This window comes from Cryptomeria japonica, chromosome 11 (genome assembly GCF_030272615.1).
Source record: "Cryptomeria japonica chromosome 11, Sugi_1.0, whole genome shotgun sequence".
NCBI classification, from domain to species: domain Eukaryota; kingdom Viridiplantae; phylum Streptophyta; class Pinopsida; order Cupressales; family Cupressaceae; genus Cryptomeria; species Cryptomeria japonica.
This window is the reverse complement of record NC_081415.1, coordinates 490,912,493-490,928,706: the sequence shown is the minus strand read 5'-3', so window position 1 is coordinate 490,928,706 and position 16,214 is coordinate 490,912,493.

Genomic DNA, 16,214 nt, shown 5'->3' with positions numbered 1-16,214 from the left:
TCCCACCATGGTTTTTCCCTTTACTGGGTTTTCCATGTATAAATCTTGGTGTCATGTGGATGGTATTTGTTCTGTGATAAATGTTCATGATTAATCGGTTTAAGTGCTATTCTGGTATTTTAAGCATTCTGGTATTAATGTTTTGGATTTCGATATTAAAGTTTTAATTGCTAATGGTTTCGGTAATCTGTGACAACTAATTCACCCCCCCTCTCAGTTGTCTTCTAGTTATTTAAACTGTCTAACAATTGGTATCAGATCTTTGGTCCTCTTTGTAGAAAGATTAACCCCTTGAGGAAGATCATATGGCGACTAATAGTTCAAGTTCATCCAATTCATTTGAAGCTATCTTTCGAAGAGATATTCTTAGGCTAGATGGAACAAATTACACAGTATGGTAGATTTAGATGGAGACTCATCTGAGATGTCTTGGCAAGGAGATTTGGGAGATCACACAGAATGGTGTTACACCTTATAATCCGAAATCTAGCAATCCTTGATGTAGAGGTATGGTTCCAACAACTTGAAAATGCTCCAAGTTGCTCACTTGCTCAACTAGCAACCCAATCCCTTTCAATTGGGATTTTCCCAACCAGACCTCACACCTTAACAAGAAACAAATAAATGTCTCATTTCAATTGTTTTCATCCCCATAATTCCCCACTGAGACATTTTACAAAGGTTATCAACTTTGGTTTGTCAACCCCACAGGCAAAGTGCTCAAAAGTTGCTCAAATGGCTCACACCCCTCCAAAATGGTTCTACAAGTCCACAAAGACTCAAATAAAGTTTATTAGGATACAAAAACCTCCAATGATGGTAAACAATCCTCATATTGGGTTGATCAAGTCTCAAAGGGGTCAAAGTGCAAACTGGCTATTCTAGCCAACTAGCCCTCAAAAGTGACTTTTTGGTTTCTCTCCCCAAAACTACAAAGGACAAAGAAATTTTATTTAATATTCACCATTAACAACATAGGATAGCACTTTTTCCAAAAGGGTTTGATTTGGAACCTTCTACAAATACCATTTCTAGTAAACCCTCAACTAGGCTAAATGGGGCTAAATGAGCACTTTAACAAAGGAACTACCCTTAAAATTGGAAATTTCTCAAGGGAAGAAATTGGAACACATTGGGGAACTCAAAAAAACACCAAATCCAAAGTTACAAGTCTTGGTTTGCATCTGATAAAAAATTATGGGGAAATGTCAAAGTCTTCTTCACCACCGTATGTCAGTCACATGGGGATGCCTAGCTTCAAACTTGAAGAAAATAATCTCCAACTGCATTCTCCTAGTATGAAACCTCTTAATATCATAGTACACTCCTAGATCTTCCATCCAACCAAGTTTTAGACTTTTTCCATCATTAGATTGGAAGAAAAGGGAAAGAAAAGATGAAACCCTTGGTTTATGCCCTTTTCACAGGCTGTTTTGGACTGTTACACAATAACTCACTCAAAACTCCACTTCAGAACCTCTGGTTGGACTCAAAAGAAAGGTATTTCACCCCTCTAACTCTCCATGAAATAATTTTTCAGTTTGGAGGTCGATAAATTCCGTACCAACCAAAAGAACAGAAAATGTTTTGGAAAATACAGTTTTTTTATTGATTTCATATGTCAAGTTTCACAAATTTCGACCACACCAACCCCCAAACGAGTTTTTTGAGGCATTTTATAGTTTTAACAACATGTTAAAACTTATTTTAGATGGTTATGAACATTGGGAAACTAATTACAACAACTTTTTGAAAAGTTGCTTTACAAATTGACAACTTTGTCAAATTTTGACAATTTTTGCATTTTGCCATTCAAACTAATTTTATCATCAACCTAGGGACCTAAACACATTGAAATGGATATAAATAGACCAAAAAAACCTTGACTCCCTAAATCTACTCATCCTAAGTCCCTTTGACCATAGTTGACCATAGGGTTTATAATGCACCCTAGGCCACTAGGCCTTACAAAATGGACAATTAGGACCTTATTACAAAACAAAACATAAACAAAGGATTATTTGATCCTTCCCAAGACCTTTCTATCAAAAAAATTAAGTTTTAAATCAATAAATTATGAAATTGAGGCTTGTGCCCCTGCACCATACTCCCGGGGTGGGCTAATCTCATTTCCACATGAGATAAGTTGGTCCAATGAAGTGTCATGCTTCAGAATTTCTGCCTCATCCATCCATACTACCTCTTCAATAGGTTTTCCTACCCATTTCACAAGGTATTGTTTGTATTCTTTATTTCTGGTCTTCTTAATGACCCTTTCATCAATGATCTTTTCAGGCTTTTTTGGTGCATGAGGAGGTATATCAGCAATGTCCTCTTGAATCTCCTCAACATGAAAGTCTGTACCTGCAGCAACATGCCCTTTATAGGGTGTTAGATCACATACATTAAAGATAGGAGAAATACCAAGGTTAGAGGGAAGAGATATCTCATAGGCATTCAACCCATGTTTCTTCAAAACCTTGCAAGGACCCACTTTCTTCATGAGTAACTTTGTATGCTTCCCCTTTGGTAATCTTTCTTTCCTCAAGTACACCCACACCATATCACCAATCTGATATTGTACATCCCTCCTCTTCTTATCAACAAGTTCTTTATACCTTTGTGAACTCTTTTGGAGGGCTAGCCTTACTTGATCATGCACTTCCTTCGTGCTATCAGCAAATTGTTTACCATGAGCACTTGTTTGCCCATCATGTGGAAGGTCTCTCAACTCCAAGATGCCTCTTGGATTCTGCCCATACACTATCTGAAATGGACTCCTTCCTGTACTCCTATTCACATAATCATTGAATGCAAATTCAGCTTGTGGAAGTACAACATCCCACTTCTCTCCATATTGCTTTGTCAAGCATCTCAAAAGGTTTCCTAAGGACCTATTCACAACTTCAGTTTGCCCATCTATTTGTGGATGGTAGGCTGAACTAAAGTTCAAGTTTGTTCCCAACCTCTTCCATAAGGTTCTCCAAAAATGGCCAATGAATTTCACATCCCTATCAAACACAATTGTTAGAGGACGTCCATGTATCCTTACAATCTCTTTGAAAAACAAATTTGCTACATAGGTTGCATCACTTGTACTCTTACATGGCAAGAAATGTGCCATCTTGCTGAACCTATCTACAACAACAAAGATGCTATCAAAGGCTTTTTGAGTCCTAGGAAATCCCATTACAAAATCCATACTATAACTTTCCCAAGGCCTTGTAGGTATGGGTAATGGTTGATACAAACCTGCATTGGTGGAAGTACCTTTGGCCATTTGACAAATAGTGCATGTTTCAACAAATTTCCTCACATCACTTTGCATCTTGGGCCAAAAATAATGTCTTCTTACTTGTTCAAGGGTTTTATCCAACCCAAAATGTCCACTCATGCTTCCACAATGCTTTTCTTTCACAATATTCTCCCTCATTGAACACCTAGGAATGCATAGTTGATGTCCTTTGAACAATAAACCATCTTGGATAAAGTAATCAGCATATTCAACATGGTATGCTTCAGAAAAATCAGAACAAACTTTATAAATTTCATGAAAGTCTTCATCACCTTCATACATACCTTTCAAGGAGTTAATCCCCACACTTTGCAACTTCACCTCTTGCACTATCAAGGATCTTCTACTCAAGGCATCTGCCACCTTGTTTGCAACTCCCTTTTTGTGTTTGATTGTAAAGGTATATGCTTGGATAGATTCTATCCATTTCATGTGTTTGTGACTCAACTTCTCCTGGCTGTTCAAGAAGCTAAGTGCCTGATTGTCTGTAAAAACAACAAACTCTTTTGGGAGGAGGTAATACCTCCACTTTATCAAAGCTTGTACAAGTGCATACATTTCCAAATCATATGAGGAATACTTTCTCTTTGCCTCATTAAGTTTCTCACTAAAGAATGCAATGGGCCTACCCTCTTGACTCAAAATAGCCCCTATTGCAACATTAGATGCATCACATTCAATAGTAAAAACCTTTTGAAAATATTGAAAAGCAAGTATAGGCTGCTTTGCTACCTTTTGTTTGAGACTTTGAAAAGCCTCCTCTGCCTCCTTGGTCCACACAAACTTGCACTTCTGTCCTCCCTTGATTGTATCTAGGATAGGTGCACAAACTTGGCTAAAACCTCTTATAAACTTCTTGTAAAAGGAAACCAAGCCATGGAAGCTTCTAACTTCATTCATTGACCTTGGAGAAGGCCAATTCAAGATTCTCTCCACCTTCTCAAGATCCATCTTGATGCTCCCACTTGAAACTATGAAACCAAGATACACCAATTCTTCCTGCATAAAAAGACACTTGTCCACATTGATTAGGAGCTTTTCTTCCTGCAATCTCTTAAGGACCAAATTTAAATGTTGCATATGTTCATCTCTATTCTTACTAAAAATAAGAATATCATCCAAGTAAACAATAACAAATTTACCAAGGAAAGGTTTTAGAACTTCATTCATCAGTCTCATGAATATACTAGGTGCATTGGACAAGCCAAATGGCATCACCCTCCACTCATAAAGGCCTTCATTGGTCTTAAATGTTGTCTTCCATTCATCTCCAGCCCTTATTCTAATTTGATGGTACCCACTCTTCAAATCCACATTTGAATACCACCTTGCACCCCTAGATGATCCAACAAGTCCTCAATCCTAGGCATAGGGAACCTATACCTGATAGTGATCCTGTTAATGGCTCTTGAGTCTGTACATAACCTCCATGTACCTTCTTTCTTAGGTGCTAGCATGGCTAGAACAGCACATGGACTCATACTTTTAGAAATCAAACCCTTATATAAGAGTTCCTGGATTTGTCTTGCCATTTCCTCATTTTGTTGGGGTGTTAACTTATAGGCAGCCTTATTGGGAAGTGTAGCCCCTGGAATCAGATCAATGTTATGGCTAATCTCTCTAATAGGAGGTAAGGAATCAGGTAACTCCTTGGTTACAATGTCTTTGTAGGTCTCAAGCAAATCAGCCACCTCCTTTGGTCCTACCCTCCTAGATTCTTCCTTCTTTTTGTGCACCTTCTTTTCTTCTTGTTTTGGCAACACAACCAAAGCATAACAAGGAGTATCCTCCTCTTTCAAGCATTCTAAAAACTCTTTCTCTCCTACAAACAAAAACTTAGAGTCTTTTGCTTCTTCACCATTATCAGGTAGTGCTAGTAAAGCTACCTTCTCACCATCATGCCTTGACTTCATGTCATATTGCCATGGCCTTCCAAGCAGAAAATGGCATGCATCCATGGGTACAATGTCACAAAGTACCTTGTCCTTGTACTTGCCAATAGAAAACTCCACCCATGCTTGTTCTTCAATGATGGTTTGCTGCCCCTTTGTAAGCCATGATACCTTGTAGGGTCTTGGATGCTTAATCCTCTTCAATTTTAGTTTCTCTACTACCTCAATGGACAACAAATTATCAGTAGAACCTGAATCAATCACCACACTACATACTTTGTCACCACTTCTACAAGTAGTTCTAAAAAGTGCCTTCCTTTGGGGTGGCTCTGGTGGACTAGGTGCTTTGATCAATGTCCTTCTCATCATCATGATCTCTCCTTGTTCAAGCTACACAAAGGATCCATGAGAGTGAACACTATGTGTGTCCTCACCTCTCACCAAATTTTCTCTCCTTTCACCTTGTTTATTTGCCTTCTCTGGACATTTGGATGCAACATGCCCCATTTGATGACACCTATAGCATTTTATGCCTTCTAGGCCTCTTCTACTACCTCTTCCTCTAAATTTTTCTCTCCTTCCTCTAAAAGATCCTCTAGAGCTACCTTCCCCTTGTTCATTTCCTTGACTTGATTCACCAAGGTCTTTGGAACCTTGTCCTCTTCCTTGAGGCATATTTTTGCCCCTATTTCCAAAGTCTTTTTGCCCTCTCCCTCTTCCACCTTGATCACTCTTCCTCTTGAGTTTATCCTCAACCTTCAAAGCAAGTTGAAAGCATTTTTGGACAATGGGAGGGCTGCTTAGACTGAGTTCATCTTGAATGGTAATTCTCAACCCTTACAAATATCTTGTAAGCTTCACACATTCAGGCTCCACTACCTTGGACTTCATCACCAATTTATGGAACTCTTGAGTATAATCTGAGACACTCATCTCCTTTTGCCTCAAAATCATTCTCCTCTTATGAAGTTGGACTTCATAATCATCAGGAACATATGCATCCCTGATCAATACAACCATCTTCTTCCAAGTGGTCACTGGATTCTTCTTCTCCTTCACCCTATCATCTTGAGTGAAATTCCACCATGTAAGGGCTGGTCCCTTCAACTTAGACTTAGCAATCTTAACTCTCTGACTTTTATGTATGGCTTCAGATTCAAAGAAGCTTGTGAGGGCATCAATCCAATCCACAGCAGCATCTGGATTCAAGTTTCCATCATAGGAAGGTAGGTCCAACCTAACATCCATGGTCCTTCTCTCCATGGCCTTCAGGGTCTTCACAAGTAGTCTCTGATCAGCAGGCACTTCTTCTTCTTCTTCCTGCTCAAGGGGTTCCTCATCACTCCCCTCTTCAACAACATCAGAGTTTCCACCACTTTTCTTACGAAGTTCCCCATTAAGTCTATCAACCTCCTTCTACAAGGAATCAATCTTGTGAAACAAGTTTTGATCCTTCAAAAACTTCACTATCTGTGCACTAGTCATCCTTGAGGACAAATCACCCTCTTCTTCTTCCCCTTCCATGGCTAAACTGAAAAAATCCTTCTCCTAAGGATCACACTTGCTCTGATACCAATTGATGTAGAGGTATGGTTCCAACAACTTGAAAATGCTCCAAGTTGCTCACTTGCTCAACTAGCAACCCAATCCCTTTCAATTGGGATTTTCCCAACTAGACCTCACACCTTAACAAGAAACAAATCAAAGTCTTATTTCAATTTTTTTCATCCCCATAATTCCCCACTGAGACATTTTACAAAGGCTATCAACTTTGGTTTGTCAACCCCACAGGCAAAGTGCTCAAAAGTTGCTCAAATGGCTCACACCCCTCCAAAATGGTTCTACAAGTCCACAAAGAATAAAATAAAGTTTATTAGGATCCAACAACCTCCAATGATGGTAAACAACCCTCAGATTGGGTTGATCAAGTCTCAAAGGGGTCAAAGTACAAAATGGCTATTCTAGCCAACTAGCCCTCAAAAGTGACTTTTTGGTTTCTCTCCCAAAAACTACAAAGGATCAAGAAATTTTATTTAATATTCACCATTAAAAACCTAGGACAGCATTTTTTCCAAAAGGGTTTGATCTGGAACCTTCTACAAATACCATTTCTAGTAAACCCTCAACTAGGCTAAATGGGGCTAAATGAGCACTTTAACAAAGGAACTACCCTTAAAATTGGAAATTTCTCAAGGGAAGCAATTGGAAAACCTTGGGGAACTCAGAAAAACACCAAATCCAAAGTTACAAGTCTTGGTTTGCATCTAATAAAAAATTATGTGGAAATGTCAAAGTCTTCTTCACCACCGTATGCCAATCACATGGGGATGCCTGGCTTCAAACTTGAAGAAAATAATCTCCAACTACATTCTCCTGGTATGAAACCTCTTTAATATCATAGTACACTCCCAGATCTTCCATCCAACCAAGTTTTAGACTTTTGCCATGATTAGATTGGAAGAAAAGGGAAAGAAAAGATGAAACCCTTGGTTTATGCCCTTTTCACAGGCTGTTTTGGACTATTACACAATAAATCACTCAAAACTCCACTTCAGAACCTCTGGTTGGACTCAAAAGAAAGGTATTGCACCCCTCTAACTCCCCATGAAATAATTTTTCAGTTTGGAGGTCGATAAATTCCGTACCAACCAAAAGAACAGCAAATTTTCTGGAAAATACAGTTTTTTAATTGATTTCATATGTCAAGTTTTACAAATTTCGACCACACCAACCCCCAAAAGAGTTTGTTGAGGAATTTTATAGTTTTCCCAAAATTTTCAAACTTATTTTAGATGGTTATGAACATTGAGAAACTAATTACAACAACTTTTTGAAAAGTTGCTTTACAAATTGACAACTTTGTCAATTTTTGACAATTTTTGACAATTTTTACATTTTGCCATTCAAACTAATTTCATCATCAACCTAGGGACCTAAACACATTGAAATGGATATAAATAGACCAAAAAAACCTTGACTCCCTAAATCTACTCATCCTACATCCCTTTGACCATAGTTGACCATAGGGTTTATAATGCACCCTAGGCCACTAGGCCTTACAAAATGGACAATTAGGACCTTATTACAAAACAAAACATAAACAAAGGATTATTTGATCCTTCCCAACACCTTTCTATCAAAAACATTAAGTTTTAAATAAATAAATTATGAAATTGAGGCTTTTGCCCCTACACCAATCCTCCTCTGACAAACCTAGATAAGGAGCTTGAGAATGATTGTAGAGCAAGAGAAGCCCTCTTCTGTGCACTTTCTGATCAGCAAATAATGAGATTAACCGACAAATCATTTGGAAAGGCTATATGGGATAAGTTGGAGACTCTTAATGAAGGTGACCCTACAGTGAAGATTGCTATACTTGATGGTTACCGGGTGAGATATGAAAACCTGAAGATGGAAGAAGATGAAAGGATTACTGCATTCATGGAAAGGGTAAATGAGATTGTTATGGGAATTCAATGTTGTGGTGGAACTCTGAGCAAAGATGAAATTGTTTCTAAAGTTTTGAGAGCCTTACCACAGGCTTACAAAATGAAGGCTACTACTATTAATGAGTTGAGAACTATGGCTAATACATTTGTCAATAGAGATACCTTGGTTGGGAAACTATCTGCTTTTGAGCTTGAAGAATTTGGACCTTCTAGAGCTGTGAAGACGAAACCTTATTTTCATGCATCTGCATCATCAACTGGTAAGCAAGATTGGAAAGATTTATATGCAAAAGGATTGGATGATATGAAGACAGAAGATGAATAATTTGAGCAACTTGAAGCCCTATTTTCTACAAGAGTACCTAAAGGATTGATAGGAAGTAAGTATGAAGGAAAAACACCTTTTAAATGTTTTGCATGTAATAAGATTGCTCATTTTGCATCTAGATGTCCTGAAAGGAATTCAAGATTTGAAGAAAGAGTTAGAAGATCTTTTAAGCCTAACCTTGGATATCAAAACAAGTATAAGTACAGGAAAAACAAAGGCAAATCATGCTACATAGCGGATGAGGAAGGCATTACTGATTCTGATGATGAACCGTTAGAAGACTCTGGTAGTGGTTCCGACAATGGGAAGGAATGGGTGTTCCTGGCTATCAAGGAAGATGTTTCGGCACTCGAAGAGAATGTACCTGAAGAGAAGGCACTTGCTACTAAAATTGAAGACAAGGATGAATGGGTAATTGACAATGGTAGTTCACATCATATGACTAGAGATAAAGGGAATTTTTATCTTTGCAAGAATTTGATGGTCGTCTAGTTAGATTTGGAGATGACAAAGCATGTATGATCAAAGGAAAAGGAACTATATCATTGGATGGTAAGAACAATACTGACAATGTTTATTATGTTGAAGGTTTAAGGCATAATCTTTTGAGCATAGGACAATTGGTGGACAAGGGATTTCAATTACAGTTCAAGGATGGAAAATGCAAAATCATTAACAAATCTGGTTTGGAGATTGCAACCGGTACATGGACAAAAAGTAATATATTTCATTTGAACTCTAGTGAAAAGACATGTTTGATTACAAAAATTGATGAGAGTTGGCCATGGCATAAAAGGTTGTGTCATGTAGATTTTGATTGCATTGTGAAGATCAATTCAACTAAGGCAGTTAGAGATATACCTAAGATTGTGAAGCCCTATAATCCGGTATGTAAAGAATGTTAAATGGGGAAATAGGTCAAAACCTCTTTTAGGAGTATACAAGATAAATCTAATGATGTTCTTGATCTTATTCATACTAATTTGTGTGGCCCAGCTAGAGTTAAAAGTTTTCAAGGTGATAGATATTTTATGTTAATCATTGATGATTATTCTAAAATGATGTGAGTTACTTTTCTAAAGGGAAAATCTGAGGAATTTTAAAATTTTAAAATCTTTAAGGCTAAAGTGGAAACTGAGATAGGATTGAAGATGAAATGTTTGAGGTCAGATCATGGTGGAGAATTGACATCCGGTGAGTTTAATAACTTTTGTGCAAAGCATGGTATAAGAAGACAATTTTCTACTCCCTGGACACCTCAGCAGAATGGAGTTGTGGAAAGGAAGAACATAGCTATCTTGGATGCTGCTAGAATAATGATGATGGAAGCTAGTCTACCTCATATCTACTAGAGAGAAGTAGTGAGCACAACATTTTATACATTCAATAGAGTACATATCAAAGGAGAAACCGATAAGACGCCTTATGAATTATGGTTTGGTAATACACCTACAGTTAAGTATTTCAGACTCTTTGGTAGTAAATTTTATATCAGGAGAGATGATATCATTGGCAAATTTGATCCTAGATGTGATGAAGGCATATTTCTTGGTTATTCTAATGAAAGCAAGGCATATAGATGTTATAACAAGGGATTGCAGAGAATTATGGAGAGTGCTAATGTCAAAGTGGATGAGTTGAATAGAGGTCAAATCAAAGTTTATGAGAAGGAATCGATAGTGGAAATTATTATATCTGAACAGGTAGCACCTTTACTGGAACAGAGTGTTGAACCAGTTACTCCGGCAGTATCAAAAAAATCTACAATAACTGAAGAACTGGGAAGAGGAACAGAGAGTCAAAAGACTCCTAGGTATGTGAGATTGAATCATTCAAAAGATCAGATCATTGGGGATAAGAACAATGGAGTGATGAAAAGAAGAAGACTGACAACTAATGAGGTATGTTTAATTTCACAAGTTGAACTGGTATTAGTAATTGAGGCATGTAAAGATGAATATTGGTTGAAAGATATGGAAGAAGAATTAGATCAGATTGAGAAAAATAACACATGGATTTTGGTTCCCCGACCTAAAAATAAGAATGTTATTGGAACTAAATGGGTTTTTAGGAATAAATTGAATGAGGATGGTCAATTTATAAGGAATAAGGCTAGATTGGTTTTTAAAGGATATACTCAGGAGGAAGGAATTGATTATGGAGAGAATTTTGCACCTGTAGCTAGGATTGAAGTTGTAAGATTATTTCTTGCCTATGCTGCTTATAAGAACTACAAGGTTTATCAGATGGATGTTAAGTTTGCATTTTTTAATGGGGATCTTGATGAAGAAGTTTATATTGAGCAACCTGATGGTTTTTATCTATCAGATGATACAAACATGGTTTGCAGGTTAAGGAAAGCCTTATATGGATTGAAACAAGCACCTAGAGCTTGGTATGCAAGGTTCGATAAATATCTTTTGAAGCTCCGTTTTACTAAGGGTAATACTGACAGTAATTTATATTATATGATTACTAATGATGATATACTGATTATTGAAGTATTTGTTGATGACATTATTTTTGGAGGTGAAGATAAGTTGTGCAAGGAATTTGCTAACAATATGAAGAAAGAATTTGAGATGTCTATGTTGGGGAAATGAAATTTTTCTTAGGTTCGCAAATTACTCAAATTGATAAAGGTATTTTCATCTGTCAAACTAAGTATGCTAGAGAATTATTGAAGAAATTTGGTATGGAAGATTCTAAACCGGTAAGTACTCTTATGGTTACAAGTGAGAAATTGACAAGGAAAGATGTTTCTGCACTGGTAAATCCTACGAGATACAAATTTATGATTGCGGGTCTTCTTTATTTGACTTAGACTAGGTCTAACATAATGAATGTTGTTTGTATTGTATCAAGATTTCAAAGTGATCCTAAAGAGAATCATGAGAGTGGGGTGAAAAGGATTTTTAGATACTTGCAAGGCACATCAGAATATGGTTTGTGGTACCCTAAGGATGGTGACTTTACTTTATGTGCATATACAAATGCTGATTGGGATGGAGATGTTGATGACCGGAAAAGTACTTCCAATGGAGCTTTCTTTCTTGGAAAGAAGTTGGTTTCATGGATCAACAAGAAACAATCATGTACTTCTTTATCTACTGCTGAAGCTGAGTATGTTATTGCTGCTACTAACTGTACACAGGTTTTATGGATGAAGCAAATGTTGAAGGATATAAAGGTGGATTGTAATGCACCTGTAGTTATTCACTATGATAACTCTGTTGCTATTGACATATCAAAGAATCTGGTATTTCATTCTAAGACAAAGCACATATATAATAAGTAAAACTTTTTGAAGGAAAAGGCAGAAGCAAATGAAGAGACTGGTTTATGTGAACACTAAAAAGTAGATTGCAGATATTTTAACTAAACCTTTGCCTAAAGAATCATTTGAGTACATCAGAGACAAATTGGGGGTTTCTACCCCTCCGATAGAGACTTGATTGGTGTGGTATGGCATCAATTCGGTATAAATTATCAGAGATACTTTTCCTTTCGGCACTAATGTGGGGATGCTACTACTCAAGGGGAGTAGTCAACTTTGTGATTCAATGGTTTATGTTTTTGCTTTGATATTTTTGTCAGATTTCTGGCATTGATGTCAAAGGGGGGGAGATATTGATGTGAAAAAGAAAAACTTAAGGAGTTATATACATCAGGGGGAGAGATATATGTATAATTTAGTTCTTTATAGAGATATTATTCATAGGGGGAGTTTGGTCTTTGTTTTAGAACTTCATTGCTATATCTTTGAGTGAGAGATTGTTGGATGTCTTTCATTGGGGGACACTTGTTTGGCATTTCTTGGTACTTAGATGTTTTTCACATCTAGTGTTTCCATCAATGCCAAAGGGGGATATTGTTGGTCATTTGGTGGAATTGATTATGTGTTGCATTGATGTTTTTTCATTGATGTCAACACTAGTTGTTTGGATGCTTTATCGGCACACTTCTGGTCTCGGTAGGTTGAGTAGTTTCTGGTTGGTTTGGACTCAACATGATCTGGTAAGTGTCGATATGATTTGGTTATGGAATTTTCTTATTCATGATACTCATGCTCATATTCAACCAGTTAGTTTTGGTTTGGTGATTAGATGCTATCCCATTTGATTGGAAGCTTGGCTTGTGGTTCCGGCGAGGGTTTCACCGACTGAGATTTTGATGAAGATCTTTGATGAATTGTATAAGTGGTGTTGGTGCAGCTTTTGTTGGAGTTTCAGGATGTTGATGGTGATCATGTTCGAGACTTGGTGGATGGAGATCATTGCTTTAGTGTGTAGACCTATATTGGGTCCTGGTTGATATAGGTTATGGACTGGTTTAATGTAACATATGGATTGGACCTCTTGATGCATTTTCGGGATGTCTTATGTGTTGGATATTATTTGTTTGGTCTAAGGCCGATATGTTTTGTAGTTATGTAATTGGTTTATTGTCTGGTGGTCGACCTGATTGTTTATGGTCGAGGGTTTGTATATATATGATGTAAGATCTCATTGTAGATCATCATGGTATGTGATATGGATATGTAATGTGCAAATAATGTAATATCATTCAGGCAGAGGATTTGGTTGATCATTGGAGATCGAATTGGGTTTATGTAAGAGGATTTAGTCCTCTGGTATTGAGCTTAACCAAAATTGTACTCAAGCATAGGAGATGTTATCTTTGTAGTTCAACACTTCTTCGAATTGTAGTTTGGATTTCTATGTAGTCAGTGAGACTCCTTTTGTGATGAGCAGTGCACTCTAGGTTGTTGGCCTTCCTACAAGTGCAGGCCCCTCAGTTGTAGTTCACATACTTACTATAGAAGTATTATCTGACTATGGTTAGGCTTCCCACCGTGGTTTTTCCCTTTACTGGGTTTTCCACGTATAAATCTTGGTGTCACGTGGATGGTATTTATTCTGTGATGGTTGTTCATGCTTAATTGGTTTAACCGCTATTCCGGAATTTGGTTTAAGCATTCTGGTGTTAATGTTTTGGATTCCAGTATTAAATATTTAATTGCTAATGGTTATGATAATCTGTGACAGCTGATTCACCCGCCCTCTCAGTTGTCTTCTGGTTATTTGAACTGTCTAACAAACCCAGTGTATAAAAGAAAAGCGGCAACATCTCTCTCTAAGAGGTCATTCTCTAGTTCTAAGAATGACCATTGTACAGGGAAAAAGTGACGACATCTCGCTCTAAGAGGTTGTTCTCTGGTTCCGAGAATAACCCATTGTATAAAAGAAAAGTGGCGACATCTTGCTCTAAGAGGTTGTGCTCTAGTTTTGATAATGACCCACTTTAAAAAAGGATACAATGCACGAGAGAAATATAGTACAAAGGTCGTAGTGTGGGTGCCCCTCTGTAAGATGTCAAAATAGTTTGATTTTGATATCCTAAGGACAATGGAACAAGGATACCTTCCTTCGACACCAGGAAGATATCCATCTTGCAAGAATGTCATAAATCAAAGCAAGAGAGAGAATACTCTTCAAGCCAGGATATGATAGTTGAAAAAGAGATATCCTTTTATAAGTGTAAAGGAGATCCTTGGAGAAGAGATCTTTGTTCAAAAGACATATACCCCCCAAGAGGAGTTGTCTTAGACAAATATAACATCTTCTAGAATGAAGCGCAGAAGAGAACAAGAATTCAATCCTTCCTCCTAGTGCTAGGTGAAAGGGATTCTTGATGAAGGATGAATCACTTTTAACCCAATGGCAATGGGTGAATTTGTTATAGATGTACACTACCAAATGTAAAAGAGGTTATAGTCAAGGACTTACACCTCTTGTATAAGAGAGAACCCTTGAGAAAACAACAACAATTTCACACAAGGAATGACATCAAGTAATAAAACTCACACCATCCACAACATAGGAAAGAGTGGATCCTTAGAGAAAGAGAGAGAGAGAAATCATTTCCCCCGAGTTTAGGGACAATGAGAAGAGCTTACACAATCTTCTAGAGAGAGATTAAACATAAGAAAATGCACAATGTACTTACATGAATGCATGCAAGAAAAGACATTAGTATATGTAAAATAGTCATCTCAGGAACTAGTAATCTTTTAAGAGAAGAGAGAAAGAACATCACATATTCCCCAAGAGGGATTAGTCATAAGAACATACCATTGTAAGAAATGATAATCATGTATGAAAAATATAGTTCCTAAAGGAAATAATGAGATAAAAAAGAAAGAGAAATGAGAGAAATCCTTGCCCCCCAAGTGAGAAGAACAAGGAGAAGCATTACACATCCTCTAATGGTGAATATTTTCAAGCGATATGCCTTCCTTAATGGAACAAGTCCTCTCAAGGAAGAGGCATGTACTTCACAAGAGATAATTCCATGCTAGGGGCATATCATACTTGTTAATAACCAAAACCATAGAAGAGGTAAGCTTTCTAAGAGAATGAAGGCAAGAGAAGAAATGGATTACCCATTAAAGATACACCTCTTCAAGAAAAGAGGGAAACCAAAGAATAAGAATAACCCTATGCAAGAAAGGATATCTAATAATTAATAACGCACAAAGATAAAGATAAATCCATAGAAAGAAGAAGGAAAGTGAACTTCATGTTGCTACCCCAAGGTTTTTAAAATTGAAATAATACCACCACAACTGATACAGAGCCCCCGGTTAAGTTGGCTACTTATGTCATATGGTGAAGAGCAACATGAAGGGAAAAGAAGTGACAAGGAACTATGTTTTTTTCAAGAAAGACAACTAGATCTATTGTAAGACAAATTCGTGCATGATCATATTGTTTTTGAAAAAATTTCTTAAATGCATGACATTTTCCAAGAGAATGTGAATATGTATCATGAAAAATGCAATATTCCTCACCTTTCACTTGCTTAAAATTCTTGTTTTGGTTTCTAGGAGAAAAGGAAATGTTCTTATCGTACCTCAATCTCCAATAGATTCTTTTAGCTAGCCTTTCAGGATGATAAATATGTTTTAAATCATTTTCTTGGCATGGAGGAGAAGAATTATTAGAAGAAGAAGGATTAATATCCACGATTCTAATTTTGTCACTGTCTATGTCATCTTGAATAGATTTTTGAAAATCAGGAAAATCATCAGCATTATGATCATGGGTTTGATGAAATGAACAAAAACGACGTTTTGAAGAAGAAGCATTCATGCGGGCTTTTTGATTTGTTGCCTTTGGAGATGATTTTTAAAATTTTGAATCCTAAGGAGTTCATCTATAGGGAGAGAAGTCTCATTTCCTAGGCCT